We start from the raw sequence: 21,753 nt of genomic DNA on the forward strand, positions 1-21,753 counted from the left end.
ATTTGGAAGTGTCAGGGCAATTGTAGCTGAGGAGCCAGTGCAGCTGTAAAGCTAATCCCATTTTCCTGTTCCCTTTTATATTAGTTTTTAAATAGTTGTCATGCTCCAATCTAAATTTGAGTACATGCATAATTCCCACCAATACAATAGTCTCAGTAATTTTTATCATTGGCAATAGAGATTATAAATTGTGAAATCCTCTATATAATACAAAATGCATTTGGATGGTCCTGAAAGTTGGATCAGTTGGCTTACTAACCTAAAAACAAAAAGCTAAAAGCTACTGCGGATGCTGGAAATCCAAAACAAAAACAGAATTACCTGGAAAAACTCAGCAGGTCTGGCAGCATCGGCGGAGAGGAAATCAGTTAACGTTTCGAGTCTTCATGACCCTTCGGCAGAACTGAGTATAGTTAGGAGAAAAGTGAAATATAAGCTGGTCTAAGGTTGGGGGGGGGGGCGGGGGGGAGAGAGAAGTTGAGGGTGTGGTGATTGTGGGGATAAGCAAGCGGTGATAGGAGCAGATAATCAAAAGATGTCACAGACAAAAGGATCAAAGAGGTGTTGAAGGTGGTGATATTGTCTAGGAAAAGTGCTAATTAAGAATGGAAGACAGGATACTCAAGGTAAAGCTCTAGTGGGGGTGGGGTGGAAAGACTAACAAAGTTTTAGTTTTAGATTTAAAAATAATGGAAATAGGTGGGAAAAGAAGAATCTATATAAATTATTGAAAAAAAAGGGAGGGGGGAGAAACGGGGTGGGGATGGGGGGAGGGGGAGTTTAAGATCTAAAGTTGTTGAATTCAATATTCAGACCGGAAGGCTGTAAAGTGCCTAGTCGGAAGATGAGGTGCTGTTCCTCCAGTTTGCGTTGGGCTTCACTGGAACAATGCAGCTAGCCAAGGACGGACATGTGGGCAGGAGAACAGGGTGGAGTGTTAAAATGGCAAGCGACAGGGAGGTTTGGGTCTTTCTTGCGGACAGACCGCAGGTGTTCTGCAAAGCGGTCGCCCAGTTTGCGTTTGGTCTCTCCAATGTAGAGGAGACCGCATTGGGAGCAACGAATGCAGTAGACTAAGTTAGGGGAAATGCAAGTGAAATGCTGCTTCACTTGAAAGGAGTGTTTGGGCCCTTGGACGGTGAGGAGAGAGGATGTGAAGGGGCAGGTGTTGCATCTTCTGCGTGGGCATGGGGAGGTGCCATAGGTGGGGGTTGAGGAGTAGGGGGTGATGGAGGAGTGGACCAGGGTGTCCCGGAGGGAACGATCCCTACGGAATGCCGTCAGGGGGGGGTGAAGGGAAGATGTGTTTGGTGGTGGCATCATGCTGGAGTTGGCGGAAATGGCGGAGGATGATCCTTTGAATGCGGAGGCTGGTGGGGTGATAAGTGAGGACAAGGGGGACCCTATCATGTTTCTGGGAAGGAGGAGAAGGCGTGAGGGAGGATGTGCGGGATATGGGCCGGACACGGTTGAGGGCCCTGTCAATGACCGTGGGTGGAAAACCTCGGTTAAGGAAGAAGGAGGACATGTCAGAGGAGCTGTTTTTGAAGGTAGCGTCATCAGAACAGATGCGACGGAGGCGAAGGAACTGAGAGAATGGGATGGAGTCCTTACAGGAAGCGGGGTGTGAGGAGCTGTAGTCGAGGTAGCTGTGTGAGTCGGTAGGCTTGTAATGGATATTGGTGGACAGTCTATCATCAGAAATTGAGACAGAGAGGTCAAGGAAGGGAAGAGGAGTGTCAGAGATGGACCATGTGAAAATGATGGAGGGGTGGAGATTGGAAGCAAAATTAATAAATTTTTCCAGGTCCCGACGAGAGCATGAAGCAGCACCGAAGTAATCATCGATGTACCGGAGAAAGAGTTGTGGGAGGGGGCCGGAGTAGGACTGGAACAAGGAATGTTCCACATACCCCATAAAGAGACAGGCATAGCTGGGGCCCATGCGGGTACCCATAGCCACACCTTTTATTTGGAGGAAGTGAGAGGAGTTAAAGGAGAAATTGTTCAGTGTGAGAACAAGTTCAGCCAGACGGAGGAGAGTAGTGGTGGATGGGGATTGTTCGGGCCTCTGTTCAAGGAAGAAGCTAAGGGCCCTCAGACCATCCTGGTGGGGGATGGAGGTGTAGAGGGATTGGGCATCCATGGTGAAGAGGAAGCGGTTGGGGCCAGGGAACTGGAAATTGTTGATGTGACGTAAGGTGTCAGAGGAATCACGGATGTAGTTGGGAAGGGACTGGACAAGGGGAGAGAGAAGGGAGTCAAGATAACGAGAAATGAGTTCCGTGGGGCAGGAACAGGCTGACACGATCGGTCTGCCAGGACAGTTCTGTTTGTGGATTTTGGGTAGGAGGTAGAAGCGGGCCGTCCGAGGTTGGGCGACTATCAAGTTGGAAGCTGTGGGAGGAAGATCTCCAGAGGAGATGAGGTCAGTGACAGTCCTGGAAACAATGGCTTGATGTTCTGTGATGGGGTCATGGTCCAGGGAGAGGTAGGAGGAAGTGTCTGCGAGTTGACGCTCAGCCTCCGCGAGGTAGAGGTCAATGCGCCAGACAACAACAGTACCACCCTTGTCAGCGGGTTTGATGACAATGTTGGGGTTGGACCTGAGAGAACGGAGTGCAGTGAGTTCAGAGAGAGACAGATTAGAATGGGTGAAAGGAGCAGAGAAATTGAGACGGCTAATGTCACGCCGACAGTTCTCAATGAAAAGATCAAGAGAAGGCAAGAATCCAGAGGGAGGGGTCCAGGTGGAGGGAGAATATTGGAGGTGGGTAAAAGGATCCGTTGAACGGGGAGAGGACTCCTGCCCAAAGAAGTGAGCACGGAGACAAAGACGGCGGAAGAAGAGTTCAGCATCATGCCGAGCCCGAAATTCATTGAGATGAGGGCGTAAGGGTATGAAACTAAGTCCTTTGCTGAGCACTGAATGTTCAGCATCGGAGAGGGGAAGGTCAGGGGGTATAGTGAATACGCGGCTGGGGCTGGGATCGGAAGATGGGGTGGGGACGGAGGGACAAGCAGGGGTGGAGGGTCCCAGATGGGTGTTGGTGTCGATGAGTTGTTGGAGTTTGCGTTCCTTAGCACTTGAGAGAAAGAGAAAAAGTTTCTTGTTGAGGCGACGGATGAGGCGAAGAATAAAATGAAACTGGGGGCACGCGCAGCTTTGAAAAAGGGTGCGGCGGTGCTGCTGGAGGGAGAGGTCGAGTGTGTTCATATGACGGCGCATGGCACTGAGTGTGGATCTCAGAATGCGACAGCTTACTAACCTGCCAATCTCGAATTTCTAGCTTCAGCATTCCTCATTTAAACCTACAGGGACACCCTAGTGTTTATACATTTCAGCACATCTGGTTCTTTAGGTTTCTTCTGCACCCTCTCCAAAACTTTGACATCTTTTCACAAATTGATACCCAGAACTGGACAAAGCATTCTAGCTGGGGGCTAACCACTGACTTAGGTGAAGGAGTGGCATCACGCCTTTCTTGCATTTTTATGATACCTTTTATAAATCCAAACACCTTTGTATGCATTTTTTTTAAAAACAGCTTTAAGAGTACCCACTGTGAGACTAGAATAAAAGTCCCTTCCCCCAGACATTAGTGAATCATTTGGGTTTTTATAACAATCTGGCGGCTTTCATGATAATTCTCCCCAGCGTCAACCACATATTACCAGATTTATTGAACTGAACTGTGTGGAAATTGAACTCAAAACACCTTCAGCCAATGCCCTTCAGTAGCCATGTATTCATGCCTGCCAACAACTGGGTCATAAGTCTTCAAACTTATTTCATATAGATCTTTAAACTTTTTTTTATTCATTCAGGGATGTGGGTGGCACTGGCAAGGCCAACATTTATTGCCCCTGAGGAGGTGGTGGTGAGCCACCTTCTTGAATACAACTGAGAGGTTCACTTGGCTCTGTCAGAGGGGAGTTAAGGGTCAACCTCGCTGCGGTGGGTCTGAACCCACGGGTAAGATTTATTTAATTAATAGAATTTAAATTCCTCAACTGCCTCGATGGGTTTTGAACTCATGCCCCTGGATCATTAGCTCAGGCCTTCTGGGTTGTTAGCCAATTACAGAAAATGGAAATTTACAGACCTTCATCTGGAATGTATTCCAACTCAAACCATTGTTCTAATTTCCTGTGCTGCACGAGGTCCACTGAGAATGGTGCTGATGGCCTTAATTTTTCAGGAAGGATTTTCCTTGATTGAAGCTCACAAGTAGTGAAAAGCAGTACGTAGAGCAGATTGTGTGCTCCTTGAGTCTAAAGTTAAGCTAAGGAGTTGCAGGTCAGTTTTTCAGGACCAGTGGGGCCCATCCTATTTTACCAGCTTCCTTGTTTTAATTTTAAACTTGATGGATAAGCTTTTAATCAATCTCACCATCATCTCTTGGGTTGCCTCTGCCTAATGTAGCTATTTTCACACTCTTTGCTTCTCTTTGCTCTTGAATTTCCATTTGCCTGGTTTAAAGTTTATCTCACAAGGTTTTCCACTGGGATTTTCTCTCTCTTTTCTTCCATCTTCCCTTTAGAACCGAAAAAGTAAAAGATTGTAATCGAATTGGAATAAAGAGAAGGCGGAAGAAAAGAGAGAGAAAGTCCCAATGGAAAACCTTGTGAGATAAACTTCGTAGCAGGCAATGGAAATTCAAGAATGAAGAGAAGCAAAGAATGTGAAAATAGCTACATTAGTCAGAGGTTTCCAATATTTTTTGTTTCAGGTTTCCATCATTTAAAGTGTTTTTACTTTTTAATCTGCAGATCAAGTTGGAACCTTTTATTTTATTATTTTAATATCCTTTTTAAATTTTACAATACTTTACTAGCACCAAGTGCAGCACTGCCTAAAGTGACTCAGTTTTCCTTGACTGTATTGTGCCTTGAAATTCAGCTCTATGGAAGTTTTATGTTAAGTTACCGCAGTTAGTAAGTATTTTATTAAAACTTAGTATCACGTAAATGATTCACAGAATCACAGAACTGCTACAACACAGAAGGAGGCCATTCAGTCCTTCATATCTGTACTGGCTCTCTGAATGACCACCTCACTTAGTGCCATTTTCCTGCCTTCTCCCCGTATCCCTGCACATTCTTCCTTTTTAGATAACAATCTAATTCCTTTTTGAGTGCTTTGTTTGAGCCTGCCTCCATCACGCCCTCAGGCAGTGCATGCCAGATCCTAACCACTTGCTGCATACAGAAGTTTTTCCTCATGTCACCATTGCTTCTTTTGCCCGTTACCTGTGCCCTCTCATTCTCGGTCATTCGACGATTGGGAACTAATTTTCCGTATTTACTCTGTCGCGACCCCCTCATGATTTTGAACATCTCTATCAAATCTTCTCTCGGCCTCTCTTCGCCAAGGAAAACAGCCCCATCTTCTCCAATCTATCTACGTAGCTGAAGCTCCTCATCCCTGGAACCATTCTTGTGAATGTTTTCTGTACTTTTTCTAATGCTTTCACATCTTTCCTAAAGTGGTCCAATGGTTCCAAAAATGATTGCAATATTCCGGTTGAGTGTAACCCAGTGTTTTATACAAATGTAATAACCTCTTTGACTAAGAGCCTCCTTGCCCTTGTATTCTATGCCCCTGTAATAAAGCCTAGGATATTGAATGTTTTATTAATCACACTCCCAACCTCTCCTGCCACCTTTAGTGATACATAGCCAGGTCCCTCTGCTGCTGCACCGCCTTTGGAATTGTACCTTTTATTTCATATTGTCCCTCCACGTGCTCCCTATCAAAATGTATCACTTCATACTTCTCCACATTGAACTTCATCTGCCAGTTATCCGCCCGTTCCACCAACTTGCCTCTGTCCTTTTGAAGTTCTACACTATCCTCACAGTTCGCAATACTTCTGAGTTTTGTATCATCCGCGAATTTTAAAATTGTGCCCTGTCCATCAAGATCTAGGTCGTTAATGTATACCAGGAAGAGCAAGCCTGCCAATACTGACCCCTGGGGATCTCCACTACAAACCTCTCTCCAGTCTAAGAAACATCCATTACGCTTACGTTTCCTATCGCTCAGACATTTTTGTCTCCATGTTGCTACTGTCCCTTTTATTCCATTAGCTTCCGTTATATTTTGTCGTAACTGTAGAACTTTTCCAGCACAGAACAGGACCATTTGTTCCAATGGGGTTGAAATTCAACTACAGTATTTGCAAAACCCAATAATAGATTGGCGACTCCTTCCCCATTTTCTACTCCATTGAAAATTAGGTAGGATATATAGTAGGCTATATTTTGTGTCTCCATGAAAAATTAATTTCACCCTGTCATGTCTGCTGCAATACTTTGAGCAATCCACTACAAATCCCATTGCCCTTCTCTCCCAGTTGTCCTGTATCTTCCTCTGACTCAAATATTTATCTAATTTTCGTACAAAAGATGCAGTGATCTCTACCTCTACACTTTGGCAAAGCATTCCGTGGTCCAATAACCCACTGCATTAGTATGTTTGTTCTAACCTTGCTTCTTTCTCTTAGGAACAATTGATGAATCCATGTTGCTGATTCCCCAACCAGAAGGATGTAGTTTTTCTCTCTCTTCACTCTTATCAGAACCTTTTATGTTTTAAAGGGCTTTATTCAGTCTCCACTTTCCTACTATATTGGCATCCATGTTTCTTATATTTCAACAGTCACTACATTTCTAAAGTACTTCATTAGCAATAATACACAGTGGGACTTACTATTGTTGTGAAAGGCACTTTGAAAATATGAACCATTGTTTTGTTATTTCTTGGCTTTCTCTGCTCAAATGGAAATAATTCCAGAATCTGAAGTCTTTCCTCATAACTATTGTTTTCCGTCCGTGGGATCACCCTGATAAAAATAATCGCTTAAATATCTTTGTACTGCAGACAAATGCATAATATATCATTTTATCTCCCTGTCATTTTATCTGCCTCAGAGAAAATAAAAACTTAGTGAGGAATTTAAAATAATTTGAGATTTAATGCTGCGATATCTAAGACTTAAAACATTAAAAAAATTCCTGTTTACAAATGGTAGAGTGATGGTGTGTTACAGTTCACCAAGGGAGTCTGGAGAGAGGTCTGGAGGGTTATGGACTGGGTGCAGGTCAATGGGACTAGCGGAATAATATTTTGGCACAGACTAGAAGGGCCGAATGGCCTGTTTTTCTGTGCTGTAGTGTTCCATGGTTCTATGGAGTCTGAGTTGCTGGGCAACATGCACTTTTACATACACGTTGTAGCATGGAGCTATAGATAATGATGGTATGGACTCGACTTTCTTTCTATCACATGGCTGACCAGGAATCTCTCCCGTTCTTACCATTGACGTGTGTTAGAAACCTGCAAACCGCAGGTTGTTAATCAACCTGTTTGGCAACTTAATAAATGCACCTTCCTTGGTCATCAAAGAACCCAGAGCGTTTGACTCAAAGGGAGGAATGCTATCCACTGCCCAATTGTAGAGTATCTGAACAAATTTGATATCCAGGAACTTTGACCTATTTTTAGTTTACCTATGGCAAGTCAGAACTATTCTATTCTGCCAAACAGGTTTTATTTTTGGAAAGTGCATTTTAAAATCCTCCTTTGTTCATGTTTTGCTCTCTTCTTGAATGAAAGCCATATGTTCCAAGTACAGTTCAGTGGAGATTCTCATAAACAAGCACTGGTACACTGCTCTAACTGTGTGCAGAAGCTCATTCAGTATATCGATGTACAGAATCCTGATGGCACAAATCAGAACCAAGCTCTACAGTTGAGTCAGCCAACAGACATAAGCCACTCTGGAAGTTTGGAGCTAGAGGTCGGTTAGCAAAGGGCAAAATAGCCCCACTTGTGCCACCCCCGTTTATTTTGCTGCAATTTAATGGCTTAACACCATGATTGAGCTGAATCTACCTGAAACGTTTTAAGAGTATGTGTAAGTGTGTAATGTTAACATGCTATCAAAATTTTCAAGATGGTCCCTCTCAATAACATGAATGCCCTGTACCTGTGAAATCTCTTAAACCACTGACAAGCAACTTATCTGCAAGTGGTGTTACAGAGTAGCTCACGTTAAAAGCTGCACAGTGTGAGAAGCATTGCTATTCGTGTTAGTGTTGGTAAGCGATCCCAGCTGTTACATTTTCATGCCTGTACTTTAGGCTACTACCTCAGCAAAAGCACTAAGTGCTAAATTGCTAGCAATCCTCTACAATATTCATCAACCCCAGCCCTTTCCACATGAAGAGCATATGACCGAGATTGTGAAAGCTGCCAAGATTATTCAGATTACTTTTACCTTTTATTAGCTTTGAAGAAATCCACTTGTGATATCTGAAATAATTACCATGAGCAGCAAAGGTAAGCTCAGTAGGGGTCGGAGGGAAAATTCTTCGATAGCAGGAGTAATGGTCTGACACAGAGAAAGGTGGTGTGGTTGTTGGAGCACCAGCGTATCACAGTAGAGTTCCTTGGTAATCTTCAGTTGCTGCATTGATGACTCCCTGGCATAAGGTCAGGAAAGGGGCTGTTTGTTGATGGTTTCACAGTTTCAGCTTCATTCACAGTTCTTCTGATAATGAAGCCGTCCATGCCAACCTACAACAGCTCCTGGATGACATCAAGACTTGAGCTGTCAAGCGACAGGTAACATTGGTGCATATATGCCATAAAGAGAAAACTCACCTCGTGACCCCTAAAATCATCTTCATCGTTTACAATGCTCAGGTCAGGTACCAGATGGAATACTCAGCACTGGGTATGTGCAACAACAGTCAACACTCAAGTAGCTCATCACCGTCCAGGACAGAGCAGTTAATGTAATTGGTGTCCCACCGCTTGACTTAATATTCACCCTCTTGTCTACCAGTGCAGTACGCACAACTACAGGATGCACTGCATCAACTCCCTCAAGGTCGCATCGACAGCACTTGGTTTCCTTGTAAACTCTGCCCACTGAGAAGAACAAAAGCAGCAATGTTATCAGACCATATCTCCGAATTTCCCTTTCAAGTCACGCTCCGTCCTGATTTGGGCATGCATCACCATTGCTTTGTCTTCATTTGGTCATCCCCTTTGAATTCCCTACTTAATGCCATTGCAGGAGTACCATAATCACAAAGACTACAGCAGCTCAAGAGTGAGGGCCATGACCATCGCAAGGGCAGCCAGGGAAAAGTAGTAAATGGAGCCTTGCTGCTTCCCTCTCAGCCCAAGGACGAAGAAAGTAAATGTTTAAAGGGGACATGAGTGAAAATGAGCACTCTGATTACTCTTCGATGTTTGCAATAATGCAGAAATTAATTTGTTATTTTTGTCAGATATTTAATTGCACAGTCGGGAAAGGCTTGCAATTTTATTCATTATAGGTTATCCCTGCTTTATGTGGAAAAGGACTGAGGTTTTGTTTCATGAGCTGAGATGGTCTACAGTAAACATCTGGCTGGAGTTCAGTTTGTTTTTCTTTTATTTCAAAAAATATACTTTATTCATAAAATATCTGAAAGAACATTACAAAACATTTCTAAATGGCCATCACAAAAAGTACAATCATTTTCAACTTTTACACCTGGATCATGAGGTGTTTCAATACAATCAATGAATATTACAGTCTTTTCAATATGGTATGGTACAGTCAGTGCAATGGTATTGGAGTTATCGATGTACATCATGTTGCACTCTGCGGTGCTCCTATACCATTATGATACATTTAGTATACACTACATACATTTATTGTGAGTTGTACAGCCCGAGGGGCCTATACCTTTCCCATCCCCTCGGTGCACTATGGCAGAAAGGTCTTAGACAGCGACCTTTCCCCATTGCGCCTTTGCGGCGGCTGCCCCAAGCTTTAGTGCGTCCCTCAGCACGCAGTCCTGGACCTTGGAATGTGCCAGTCTGCAACACTCGGTCGGGGACAACTCTTTGCGCTGGAAGACCAACAAGTTTCGGGCAGACCAAAGAGCGTCTTTTACCGAGTTGATGATCCTCCAGCTGCAGTTGATGTTTGTCTCGCTGTGTGTCCCTGGGAACAGCCCGTAGAGCACAGAATCCTGTGTCACAGCACTGCTCGGGATGAACCTCGACAGAAACCACTGCATCTCTCGCCAGACCTTCTTTACAAAGCCACAATCCACAAGGAGGTGAACAACAGTCTCTTTCCCACCACAGCCACCTCGAGGGCAACGTGCAGAGGGGGTGAGACTCCTGGTGTGTAGGAAGGATCTGACGGGGAGGGCCTTTCTCACCACCAGCCAAGCTACGTCTTGGTGCTTGTTGGAAAGTTCTGGCGATGAGGTGTTCTGCCAAATGACTTTGACAGTCTGCTCGGGGAACCTTTCGACAGGATCCACCCTCTCCTTTTCCCGCAGGGCCTCTAAGACGTCACTTGCCAACCACTGCCTGATGGACTTGTGGTCAAAGGTGTCTCTCTGCATAAATTTTTCCATGAGGGACAGGTGGTACGGCACGGTCCAACTTCTTGGAGCGTTCCGCGGCAGCGTGGCCAGACCCATCCTTCACAACACCGAGGACAGGTAGAATCTCAGCACGTAGTGACACTTGGTGTTTGCGTACCGAGGGTCTACGCACAGCAGTTTTTTTTTTGATAAATAAACTTTAATTCATAAAATATCTGGAAGACCAGTACAAAACTTTTCTAAATCGCCATCACAAAAAGTGCAATCAGATTCAACTTTTACACATGAATCATGAGGTGCTTCAATACAATCAATGAATATTATAATCATTTCAATGTGGTCATTACAGACAATCAGACAGTGCAATGGTATTGGAGTTATCAACATACATCATGTTGCACTCTGAGGTGCTTCAATACAATTATAATACAATTAGTATTCAATGCAGACATTCATTGTGAGCCGTACAGCCCGAGGGGCCTATACAATTCCCAGCAGGGTCTACGCACAGCAGTTTGCTTACAAAGTTGTCGCCATTGGTCAAATCCTACATGTGAAATTTTCAGTCACGATGCTTGAATGCAAGGCATTGACATCTGCACCTTTTGTATGTGCCGGAGAAAATGACTCAGTCATGAATCTTTTCTTTTGCCTAAATTCTTGACATGTCAGGGCAAATGCAGCTGAGCTGGTGGACCTGCGTGTCCTCATTTTTCTATGTTGCATTTCACTCCTTCAGAGGATTGACTTTTCAAATTCGTTTTTGTTCCAGGAAATTATTAAATGCTGGTGAGTGAATAATAACCTTTGCTTAATCCGGTCAGGGATTATGTACGTTGGATAACTAAATGCTGAAAGTCCAAAAACATCTTGAATACCTAATTTCATTCATCCATCTGAACTGAATAATTGTTGCTTTGAATCTCCTTGAAGTAAAAAAAAATCCATTCCCATTGAAGGCCGAATGAGTGGATATACATTCAAAAGAGAAGTTCATAGGCTCACGGTTTCTCCCATGATTGGATAGTAACTGCTAGGCAATTTTGCCATCAGTTTTATTCAAGGAATTTCCCCTGGGGACATGAATTATGCAAAGCCATGATAACATAGGCATTTACAGTGGCCTGAATGTGTTGGCATTTCAATGTATAGTGCATACAAATTAGTTAGCAGTGGGTTTGCACTGACTGCTCCTCTGAGGCCCCAGTGTCAGCTGTGCTGGTGTGAGGAGGCAGTAATCAGCTGGTATCCACAGGGAAAGGAAAGCCAGCGAAAGAATCACCTCTCAGCTTCTCATGTGGCTTGCTTTTGATCTGCACAGGCAGCCCACTTATTGTAAGGTGAGCTCTAGTTTAAAGTCGGTAACAATTGCAGCACTGGCACTGCTGAGATTAGCTGTGCGTGGCACAGATGCCATCTACACAATTGGTACAAAGGTTTGACTTACCAGTTGCCACATGGCGTTCCCGCATGAAGTGACTGCCATTAATTTCAGCATTTTAAGATCCTTTTTTTAAATCTTTTAATGGCGGGGACAAGGCACAGAGGAGGGGCAAACAGTAACGCAAAGTGCCCTTCCTGAGGGTAGGATATTTATCAAACTGGTAAAAGTATGTAGAGACAGTGAACGATATGCCTTAATTAGCACTCTTAATTAGCCTTATCTGTACCTTGTCTGTCCTGCTTTCTACTCTTAATTAGCACATTCCTTTAGATAATATCACCACCTACAACACCTCTTTGTCCTTTTGTCTGTGACATTTTTTGGTTATCTCCACCTATTACTGGCTTCTTGTCCCAATAACCCGCCTCCCCCCCACCCGCCCCCAAAAACCAGCTTATATTTCACCCCTTTCCTATTTTTACTTAGTTCTGTTGAAGGGTCATGAGGACTCGAAACGTCAACTGTGCTCTTCTCCGCTGATGCTGCCAGACCTGCTGAGTTTTTCCAGGTATTTCTGTTTCTGTTTTTGAAGTATATGCCTTCCTCTTTTTACTATGCATCAAATCTGTATCCTTGAATCAAATCCTGTTTGAATTTTTGCAGATCAGCATAGACAGCAGTACTCTCAGAAAGGAGTAGATTTGATGGAGTGAAACTCCTTCTTCTATGTTGTCCCAATGGAGTTGCAGCAGTGTGACATTTTGCAGTCCAGGAGGGCGATTTAAAATTGCTTTTGAAAGCCAAAAGTGATCTTCTGAATGAGACTCATGTTTTAGCATCAAAACGCAGATAGGCTTTGCTGTGAAGGCTCGAGCCCAGTCTGGGTGTTACAAAGACTGGCACAGGTTCAGTTCATGACAGCTTGGGGAGCCAAATATGAAACTCACTCAGAAGTTTAAAAAAGTCATCTTATTTATGCCAGTGGTATCTTACTTGTGTGTCACCTTTGTCTGCACAGCAACAACGCATAAAGTTCATAAAATTAGATTTTAAGTAATTTAAGTCTGTTTATAAATGCAAGCTTGCTTTCTTTATTTACTTCTTGCTTTCACTGTGTCATATATTACCTATTTTTTAATATCCTTTCCGTTAAGTCCTACATCAGTTCCAAACTTGCTGATGCAACAATTAAGGAGAGAAGAGGGTAAAGGGTAGTCAATGAGAAAGGGAAATAGTTAGGAGAAAGTGAAAGCAAGAATTAGAAACATAATAATGAAAAGGACTTGTTTCTATTTTGTTTCATGCAGCCAGGAAACAAACATTATTCTATAGATAAAAGCAAAATACTGCTGATGCTGGAAATCTAGAACAAAAACAAAAATACCCGGAAAAACTCAGCAGGTCTGACAGCATCTGCGGAGAGGAACACAGTTAACGTTTCGAGTCCAAATGACTCTTCATCAGAACATTATTCTATAATCTATTGCCTGTTGCTCGTACCCTTCGTTTTGAAAAGTCAAGATATGTGACAAGTTACTCAATAGCAAGATGATCATTCTCAATTTAGATCGGAAAAGTTAACAGTTTCTCAGTGTTAAGGAAATTGAGCCCTTTCTGTCCCTACACAAATCTTACCAAACCACAACTACTACCAAGATCGGCACCTATACCTAGTGACGAGTAGGAGCTGAGTGTCTAGACTCCAGTGAATTGGGAGATGATAAGTATCCTCTATCAGCTCATCTTTCAGTTACGCTTTTCAGCCTTCCAGGGAAGTTCAACAATTTCAGATCATAGACTCTGCCCTCATAGTTTTGTTTCCTTGGATCTTTGCATGTTTTGATTGTTGTCTAACCTTTGTTTTATGACAGCAACACACCTGCTCTTGCCCATCACCATTTCCTTTGGCTCTGTAACTTCTGTGTCATTTATTCTCTCATGTCTTCCACCCTATCACAGACCTTTTTGTACCCACCCCTTGCTCAAAACTGATTACATTTCTAACTTTTCCCAGTTCTGATGAAAGGCCATTGACCTTGAAACGTTAACTGTTTCTCTCTCCACAGATTGCTGCCAGACCTGCTGATTATTTCCAGCATTTTCTGTTTTCATTTCAGATTTCCAGCAGAGTATTTTACTTTTTGTTTCATTTCTTGTGTTTATTGAGGGTAGTCTCAGCTAAAAAGGCAATGCATCACCTGCATTTTTCCCAGATATGTAGAGTGGAGTAAAAGAAGAAAAATTAACCACTGTCAACGCAAAAATAGAGCAGCCCGGGGATATTGGTTGCTGAGCATCACTGGGAAGATTCTCTCTAGTTATTGTGCAGTAGAAAATTTTCGCCGGTCATGTCCTCTGTTCACAGTGCATCAGTGAAAACATTTTCTCTGGTCACGATGTGTTAGTGGGAGGATTTTCACTGGTTACTGTGCATTTGTGCATACAGTTTCTCTAGTCACTGTAATTTAGTGCCAATATTTTCTGCAGTTAGTGGAAATATTTCTTCTGGGTTGGGGTGTGTTAGTGATAACCTTCATTGTACCCAACAAAATCATAAAAACTTTAAGAACCGGTTTGAGATTTCACGAGATATGATGTGATGTTGCAAAATATTTTGATCTTTATCAACGCACTGTTTCAAAATTGAGCACCGATATTTTTTACACGCAAGTAATTGTAGCAATTTCAATTAAACAATGGTCTACTTCCCTTGTTATATTATTGATGCTGCTGTGACTAAGGAATAAAAAATGTCAACTCATCACCTGGCTTTAGGTACGTGAGTTTAATATGAAGGAAGCTGTTGTATTTTGTTAAGTGGAAGGGCCAGTGTGATAAAGTAAGTGATTGTGTTGTAACATCACGTATACACTGGTTTCTGAAGTACTGTGGAGGTTCCTGTTATTAAACTGGAGCTGGTGCAATGATGCAGCCAGGACAAGACATCCAATATCAAAACATCTATATGGGGATTTCGCTGGAGGCACACATGTGAAAGGACCAGAGTGTTGGTTAACTTCCCAAACAAATAATGAACAATATTCATCTTACAAATTATGGAGGTAGTAAAGCTCAGATATTATAGGAAAGATGTTGACAGACTGCTAACATAAAATAATAAAAACAGAGAATTCTGGAAAAACTCAGCCGATCTGGCTGCATCTGTGGGGAAAGAAACAGCGTTAACATTTCAGGCCAAAGACTTTTCTTCAGAATGAACTGAACAGAGCTGCCCTTCCCACAACACCTTCCCATTGCAAATGCAGGAGATGTAACACCTGCCCTTTTTACTCCTCTCCTCACAGTTCAAGGCCCCAAACACTCCTTCCAGGTGAAGCAACGGTTTACGTGTACTTCTTTCTATTTAGTATACTGTATTTGCTGTTCACAATGTGGTCTCCTCTACATTGGGGAAACCAGATGCAGATTGGGTGACCATTTTGAGGAACACCTCTGCTCAGTCAGCAAATGTGACCCTGAGCATCCAGTTGCTTGCCATTTCCATTCCCCATCTTGCACTTCTCCGTACTGGGCCTGCTGCAGTGTTCCAGTGAAGGCCGACGGAAACTCGAGGAACATCATCTGATGTTTTGATTGAACACGTCACAGCCTTTGGACTCAGCATTGAGTTCAACAATTTCAGGCTGTCAACTCAGTCATGTTGTTTCTTCTTTTTGCATGTGCCAGTCTTAATCTTGTTTCTCAAGATGTTGCTTTTGGACACAACTGTTCATTAATCGGCCATTCAAACCCACTTTGGGCAAATCTTTTGTTTCTTTACTGCAACCACTCCCTTTGCCCTTTTGTACCATGAAATAGTTTGTCATTTAACCTCTACCCTACAATAGACCTTCCCTTTTGTCTTCCCCCACCCCACCCTCCACTCGCAACTATCGCATTTCTGTCTTCCTTTAACTCTGAAGAAAGGCCCTTGATCTGTAATATGAACTCTATTTCTCTCTCCACAGATGCTGCCTGACCTGCTGATCTTCCATTAACTTTAAATTGAAAATCAGAGTTAATCTTGAGGTTTTATTAATATAGATTGCATTCTGGTAAGAGCCGTAGCAGCTTGAGAGAGCGTAATTCAATGACAAACATTGAAATGTGTTAAAACAGTTTCAGCTCTATAACTTGGATTTTTCTCCCCGAGTCCATGCTGGGAGCTACATCGCCTAAGCGGCCATTGGCCTACCAGTAGTCAGCATTGAGCACAGAAGAGTTGGGTCCTTTCCTGCAACTCTGTCTTCTGGATCAGAGTTTCCCAGTGTTTGTGGAACAGGTGGAACAGGAACTGAAAAAGCTGATAGACGAGTGACTGGTAATATGTTTGGCTTTTCTCTAGGTGATGCACAAAGCAACAGAGGCCAGAAAGGTGCAGATTCCGTTCTTGGATTGCGCTTAGTTGAACACAGGGATACGAATAACAAATTTCCAAAGCATATTCAAGGAACACCTTTTAACAACGTTTTGTTATTGTGAATGAGGAAGAATATCAGTTGCTCTGGGATATTTAAAAGAAGGAGGAAATGTAATTACTGTGAAATTTAACAATTTTTTTTCCCACTTGGATCAATGCAGTAACATGTACAGTTTTGTCAAAGAAAGACATCAGCCCTTGCTGCATTCGTTGTTCACAGTCATAAGCTTGACCAATTGATCAGTCATGGCATTGGACCAGAAATTGCTGTAATGGCACAACTCAAGGCTTCTTATCTAACTATGCATGTCACATTCTTTTTGCTGCAAATCACTAGCATGTCGAAACGCTAATGCTGTAGTGACGGTAATATTGCATTTGGGACCCTGTCACTATTGTGCCCAGTGCCCTCTGTTCCTGACCAATCACATACCATTATGAAAAGCTGTGATCGGACTCAGCTAAGAGGTGGTGCTGAGAGGTGAGTGACCTGCAACTTCTTAAATTAACTTTAAAAGGTCCCTAACATCTTTTTAAGACAATTTTTTGTTTAAATGCTACAGTACGTATATGCTTTTCTACTGAAAAAGGCAAAGAAAGGCCTCAGAAGAGTGTTCCATGAACTGATTGGAGCTGTACTGGGAAGGTGAGTGTCAAATCCTCATGAAATACCGCTTGGTCAGGAGGCAACAAAGCCTGAGGCAGAGCAGGTGCACTTTTGAGATTTGTGTTACGTGCTGTCTTGTGGCTGCAGGGTGGTAAATGGTGGAAGGATGTGTGTACAGATTGCTTGAGGCAAATTGCCTTTTTCCGCATTGTGCATTGAATGTGAACTATGATTGTTATGTGAGATGTCAAATGAACATTGTGATATGTGGAAAATGTGTTGTAATATTTTGAAATTTCTTTCCATGGGTCCACAGTAACCAGAAATGGAGGCTGCAGAGGACACTGGGGTGGAGACTGAGTGGGAAGGATAACATGGCTGAGTTAACAGGCTGAATGGCCTCCTTTTGTGCTGCAACAATTCTGTGATTCTGCTCCGTGGGAATGTAGCCAGACAAAAAATGGACATCAATGCCTGCCGAAATATTTTCCAAGAAATTTATGCTGAATTCACACTCCATAAGTTTAAGTCAGTGTGTGGCCAGAAATACTTTGTACTGATTCTAAACTTGGGAATGTAAATGGGTGTAAAAGTTCAAACCAATTCTCTTCTCCAGGAAGTATCACAGCCTCAGTCAAGTGTCACCTTGTAGGCTGAATTGTAGCGCCCATGCTTCACAATAATGCTACAGTTATGCACAATTCGTGAGCTAGCTGTCTTATTACAAAAATTGAAGATTGAAGTGGAGATTTTCATCGGAGAAGATTACCAAAGCTGATAAGGAAACCTCATCCTTTATAACAAGTGGTTTTTCTATTGCCTTTCGCTCCCTTTGAAGCATCAGTCCTTGTCATTCACTGCTACTCAACTTAAATTGATTTATTTTGCAACAAAATAAAAATATACAGAGTGACTATTGACCCCCATTCTGTCAGCCAGTGAGCTGGAGACAGGGCAAGCTATATGACAGGATTGGCAGCAAACAGAGTCCATGTTACAGTGGCGTTGATTTACTTAGCAAACTGTCTATTTAAAAATAGGAGTTGTACAGAAAGACTCTGCTCAGCAAGCAGAATCTACTTCAACAGAGTTTCCATGAAATACAGCAAACTGACCTCATGGCCAAAGCTTCACAGCTTTATTCCCGATTAAAAGTGGGATTCCTTCTGCACCAAAATGCGGTGAATGGAGGACAGTTAGATAATACAAGTTGATCATTTCTTCCTCCAAATGTAATGAGTAGATGATAGTTAAATAGTGCTAATTACATGCATAAAATTCCAGTCATGTGCAGCTTGATTGAATTACCTAATTATCTCCACTTTGCTGAGACTATATATGGTGTCATGATTTGCAGTAAAAAATGTAAACAAATAATTTGAGGATGTGACCAAAACTCCAAATCATAAGGAAATACTATCATTCTTTACAGAGGAATAACTGCCAGAGAACCAATTTCTCCAAGATCCCACGAGCCTGAATGTTGTCCAGGTCTCGCTGCGTGCAGTCATGGGACTGCTTCAGTATCTGAGGAGTTGCAAATGGTTCTGAACATCCCCACTTCTTATGATGGAGGGAAAGTCATTGATGAAGCAGCTGAAGGTGACTGGGGCTAGGATATGCCCTGCACTACGTCTCCTGTCAATGCAAAATGGCCACCTGCGCCTGCTCATTGGTCCGTGCAGACATCACTCTGCTGCACCCAGCCCGCCAGAAAGCTTTTTTTTTAAAATCAAAGGCCAAGCCCAAAGTGAAAGCAACAAAACCTAAGAAAGCGAAACATCCCGAGCAAATCTTCTCAGAGCCACTCACTTCTCTAAGGAAAGAACTGATTTCTGTCCCGGCACTGGGAGCAGATTTCAGGCACAGTATATTTAGGATTCACGATGAACAGGTGCTGCTTGGTTTCCTTACTCAAACCATTTAGCATACAGACTGGATGCGTGTTAGATTGTGATTTGAATGTAGATAAAATTGGTAGCAGAAGTGGGAATCCCATGCGTTTTGTTGGAGGCCACTATCATGATAAATCATAAATATTCTACCTCAGCTGTCAGACACTGATGGCTTAAAATTGTGGAGTTCTTTAAACACTAGAACTGGGCATGCGCATCATTGACAGCAAATGCAGCCTATGCTCTCAGGAAATCTTGCAACGATGTCCTGGGCTGAAATGATTTGCCACCAACAACCATTACCATCTTCCTTTGTGCTAGGTATGACTCCAACCAGTGGAGAGTTTTCACCCTGATTGCCATTGACTTCAATTTTGCTAGGGCTCCTTGATGCTATACTCCGTCAAATGCTGCCTTGATGTCAAGGGCAGTCACTCTCACCTGACTTCCAGAATTCAGCTGCTTCTTCTGTGTTTAGACCAAGGCTCTAATGAGGTCTTGAGCCAAATGGAGCACAATCTAGGCATCAATGAGCAGGTTATTGCTGAGTAAGTACCACTTGATAGCACGATTGATGACCCCTTCCATCACTTTGCATATGATTGAGAGTAGAAATTTGTTACATTGGATTTGTCCTGCTTTTTATGGATAAGATAAGATATACCTGGAAAATTTTCCACATTGTTCAGTAGATGTCAGTGTTGCAGATGTACTGGAACAGCTTGGCCAAGGGCGTGACTGGTTCTGGAGCACAAGGCTTCAGTACTATGGTCAGAAGGTTGTCTGGGCCCCCGTGGCCTTGGCTGTATGATGTGCCTTCAGCCCTTTCCTCATTTCATGCGGTGCCGGGAGGGGGAGTACATGTTGGAATCAAATAGCACATGGGTACCTAGTGCCATGACCTCAAAAGCAAGACCTGTATTTGTATAACGCCTTTCACAACCTCAGATAATCTCAGCACTTCACAACCAATGAAGTACTTTTGAAGTGTAGTTACTGTAGAAAATAAAAGTCAATTTATGCACACCAAAGATCCTACAAACAACAATGTGGTAATGAACAGATAATGCTTTATAATAATAATAGCTAAATTTTGACCAGGATAACTTCTTCAAGATAGTGGCAGGTCATGTAATCCATCTGAGTTGGCAGCACCTCAGCTTAACATTCTAGCAGCACCCCTAACAGTAATGAGCTGGGATATCAGCCTAGATTTTGTGCTCTGAAGTTTCTTCAGTGGGACTTGAACCCACAGCCTTCTGAGTGGGAGGTAGGAGTGTTATGCACTGAGTCACAGCAACAAGTGTGTTTTTACAGCAGTGCTTCATATAATGGGATACAATGTGAAATTCGGTAATTATTCTATGGGCAGAAAATGCAACTGGATCCCACAAGCAAGAATGAGATGCCAGATCAAATAACCGGTTATTTTTTGGTGTTATAGATTGTAGGAATAATGATAGCCAGGGCACCAGGAGAACTCTGCTCTTCTTTGAAATTCAGCCCAGAATGTTGGGATGATGTGGGATATTGTATTGATTCAAATAAGCAGAAATTTTACTATTGCACAAAGGGAAACAGGATTAAAAGTATTTCTACTTTGGCAGAAAGCTAATGGCTCTGAGACAATCAGTATCTCACTTTTCATGTGGGGTGGATGCAGGGGAGGGTTCACAAAAAACTGAATTAAAATGCTGGATGCATACTTTTGCTTAGTCAGTTACAAAGGAGTGTGTCATAAAGGAATAATTTTAATGGCAGCTTAGTGCCACCTCTAAGGAGTGTTCCTTTACCGTCACAATACAGTCATCACAGATTTCATGAAATCCAGTAGCTCCTCCTGTGCTTCTTTGGAAGGAATATAAATCAGCCCAGACCAAATCTTTCTTTATCGACTTTAAAGCAAGCTTTCTTTAACAAATTAGCATGAGTGACCTATGCTTGTAAAGCTCTGCATGTATAACATATAGCAGTCAAGTTTTCACAAGGTATGTTTTTGTCTCCTTTTCAAACTGCTTTACAACACTTTTGATTCCACTATTTTTAACCAGTTTTTAACTTTTTATGCTGTGAACAAAGGGTCATTTCTATAGTGAAGTGTGAAATTCACATGCAATGTGAAAGTTACTTATAACAAATTTTAGATATAATATAAAAGTAACAAATATAATCTAAGACATTTTATCTGTAACATGAAAATAGCGCTATGTGTATGTTATATATTTAGAGTTAGTATGATTGGAAATCAGCCATTTTCACTCGCAAATTGACATTGTTAATGCCATGTTATTTATATAAAATATAGTGAAGAAAATTGCTCAGGATGAACCAGTAAAATCTGTAAATATCATCTGCCTCTGCTTTATTCACCTTTTTCTCTCTCTCTCGCCACCTCCTCCGCTGCTACCCATCTCCCTATATTCTCTCTGTCTCATGTCCTGGTGTTCTGTTTCTGTTTTCCATTATCCCTGGTCATATACTTCTGCTGCTTCAGCATTTCTCTTCTGCCACCCTTTGCTGCTCTTCATTTTCTCTGTCTTTCACTTCCTTTCTATCTCTGTTCTTTTCTATTCCTGCCTCTCTCTTCTTGTTCTCTCGTTTTAGTGGGAGGTAGTGGGTGGTGGGACTTTATCACGGGGATGGATCTGGCAAGCATGAACTCGCTATCTCGGCATAAAATTGGCATTGTTAGCCAGTCACCCAATAAAATCACCAAATTTTCATTTAATTTGATCTAAATGTTAAATGGGCAGTGTCTGTAATGGACAGCTGAGCTCCAGTTTCTTGCTCAGACAGTGAGTTGAAAACTTACACCATAGTGACAGCCTTGGTGCAGTGGTAGCAATCTCACCTCTATGCCCCAACCAGGACTTGAGCACATACTTTAGATATTTGAGTGCAGGACTGAGGGAGTGTTGTATTGTCAGATGTGCCATCTTTTGGTTAAGACAAAGTCCCCTTGGCCCCTGCTCATCCTTCAGCCATCATCACTAAAAACATAGATTTGGTTGCTGTTTGTAAGGCTTTGCTTTGTGCAGATTGT

General features: G+C 42.5%; 1 protein-coding gene and 1 pseudogene across 4 annotated transcripts in view; both read left to right on the forward strand.

Moving 5' to 3' along the window:
* The first annotated feature begins 4,175 nt into the window (after window positions 1–4,175).
* LOC144669941 (meiotic recombination protein REC114-like) lies at window positions 4,176–16,106 on the forward strand (annotated as a pseudogene).
* Window positions 16,086–21,753, forward strand: part of LOC144670073 (dual oxidase 2-like) — a 120,718-nt gene continuing 115,050 nt past the window's right edge. For 3 of the 4 annotated variants that reach the window (XM_078532462.1, XM_078532461.1, XM_078532465.1), the window contains exon 1: window positions 20,479–20,698. The gene's annotated coding sequence lies outside the window, so the exon portion shown is untranslated. Of the gene's footprint in view, window positions 16,110–20,478; window positions 20,699–21,753 lie in introns of those variants that run through there. The other variant, XM_078532464.1, reaches the window with a different exon arrangement.

This window comes from Cetorhinus maximus, chromosome 30, assembly GCF_964194155.1.
Source record: "Cetorhinus maximus chromosome 30, sCetMax3.hap1.1, whole genome shotgun sequence".
Classification (NCBI taxonomy): domain Eukaryota; kingdom Metazoa; phylum Chordata; class Chondrichthyes; order Lamniformes; family Cetorhinidae; genus Cetorhinus; species Cetorhinus maximus.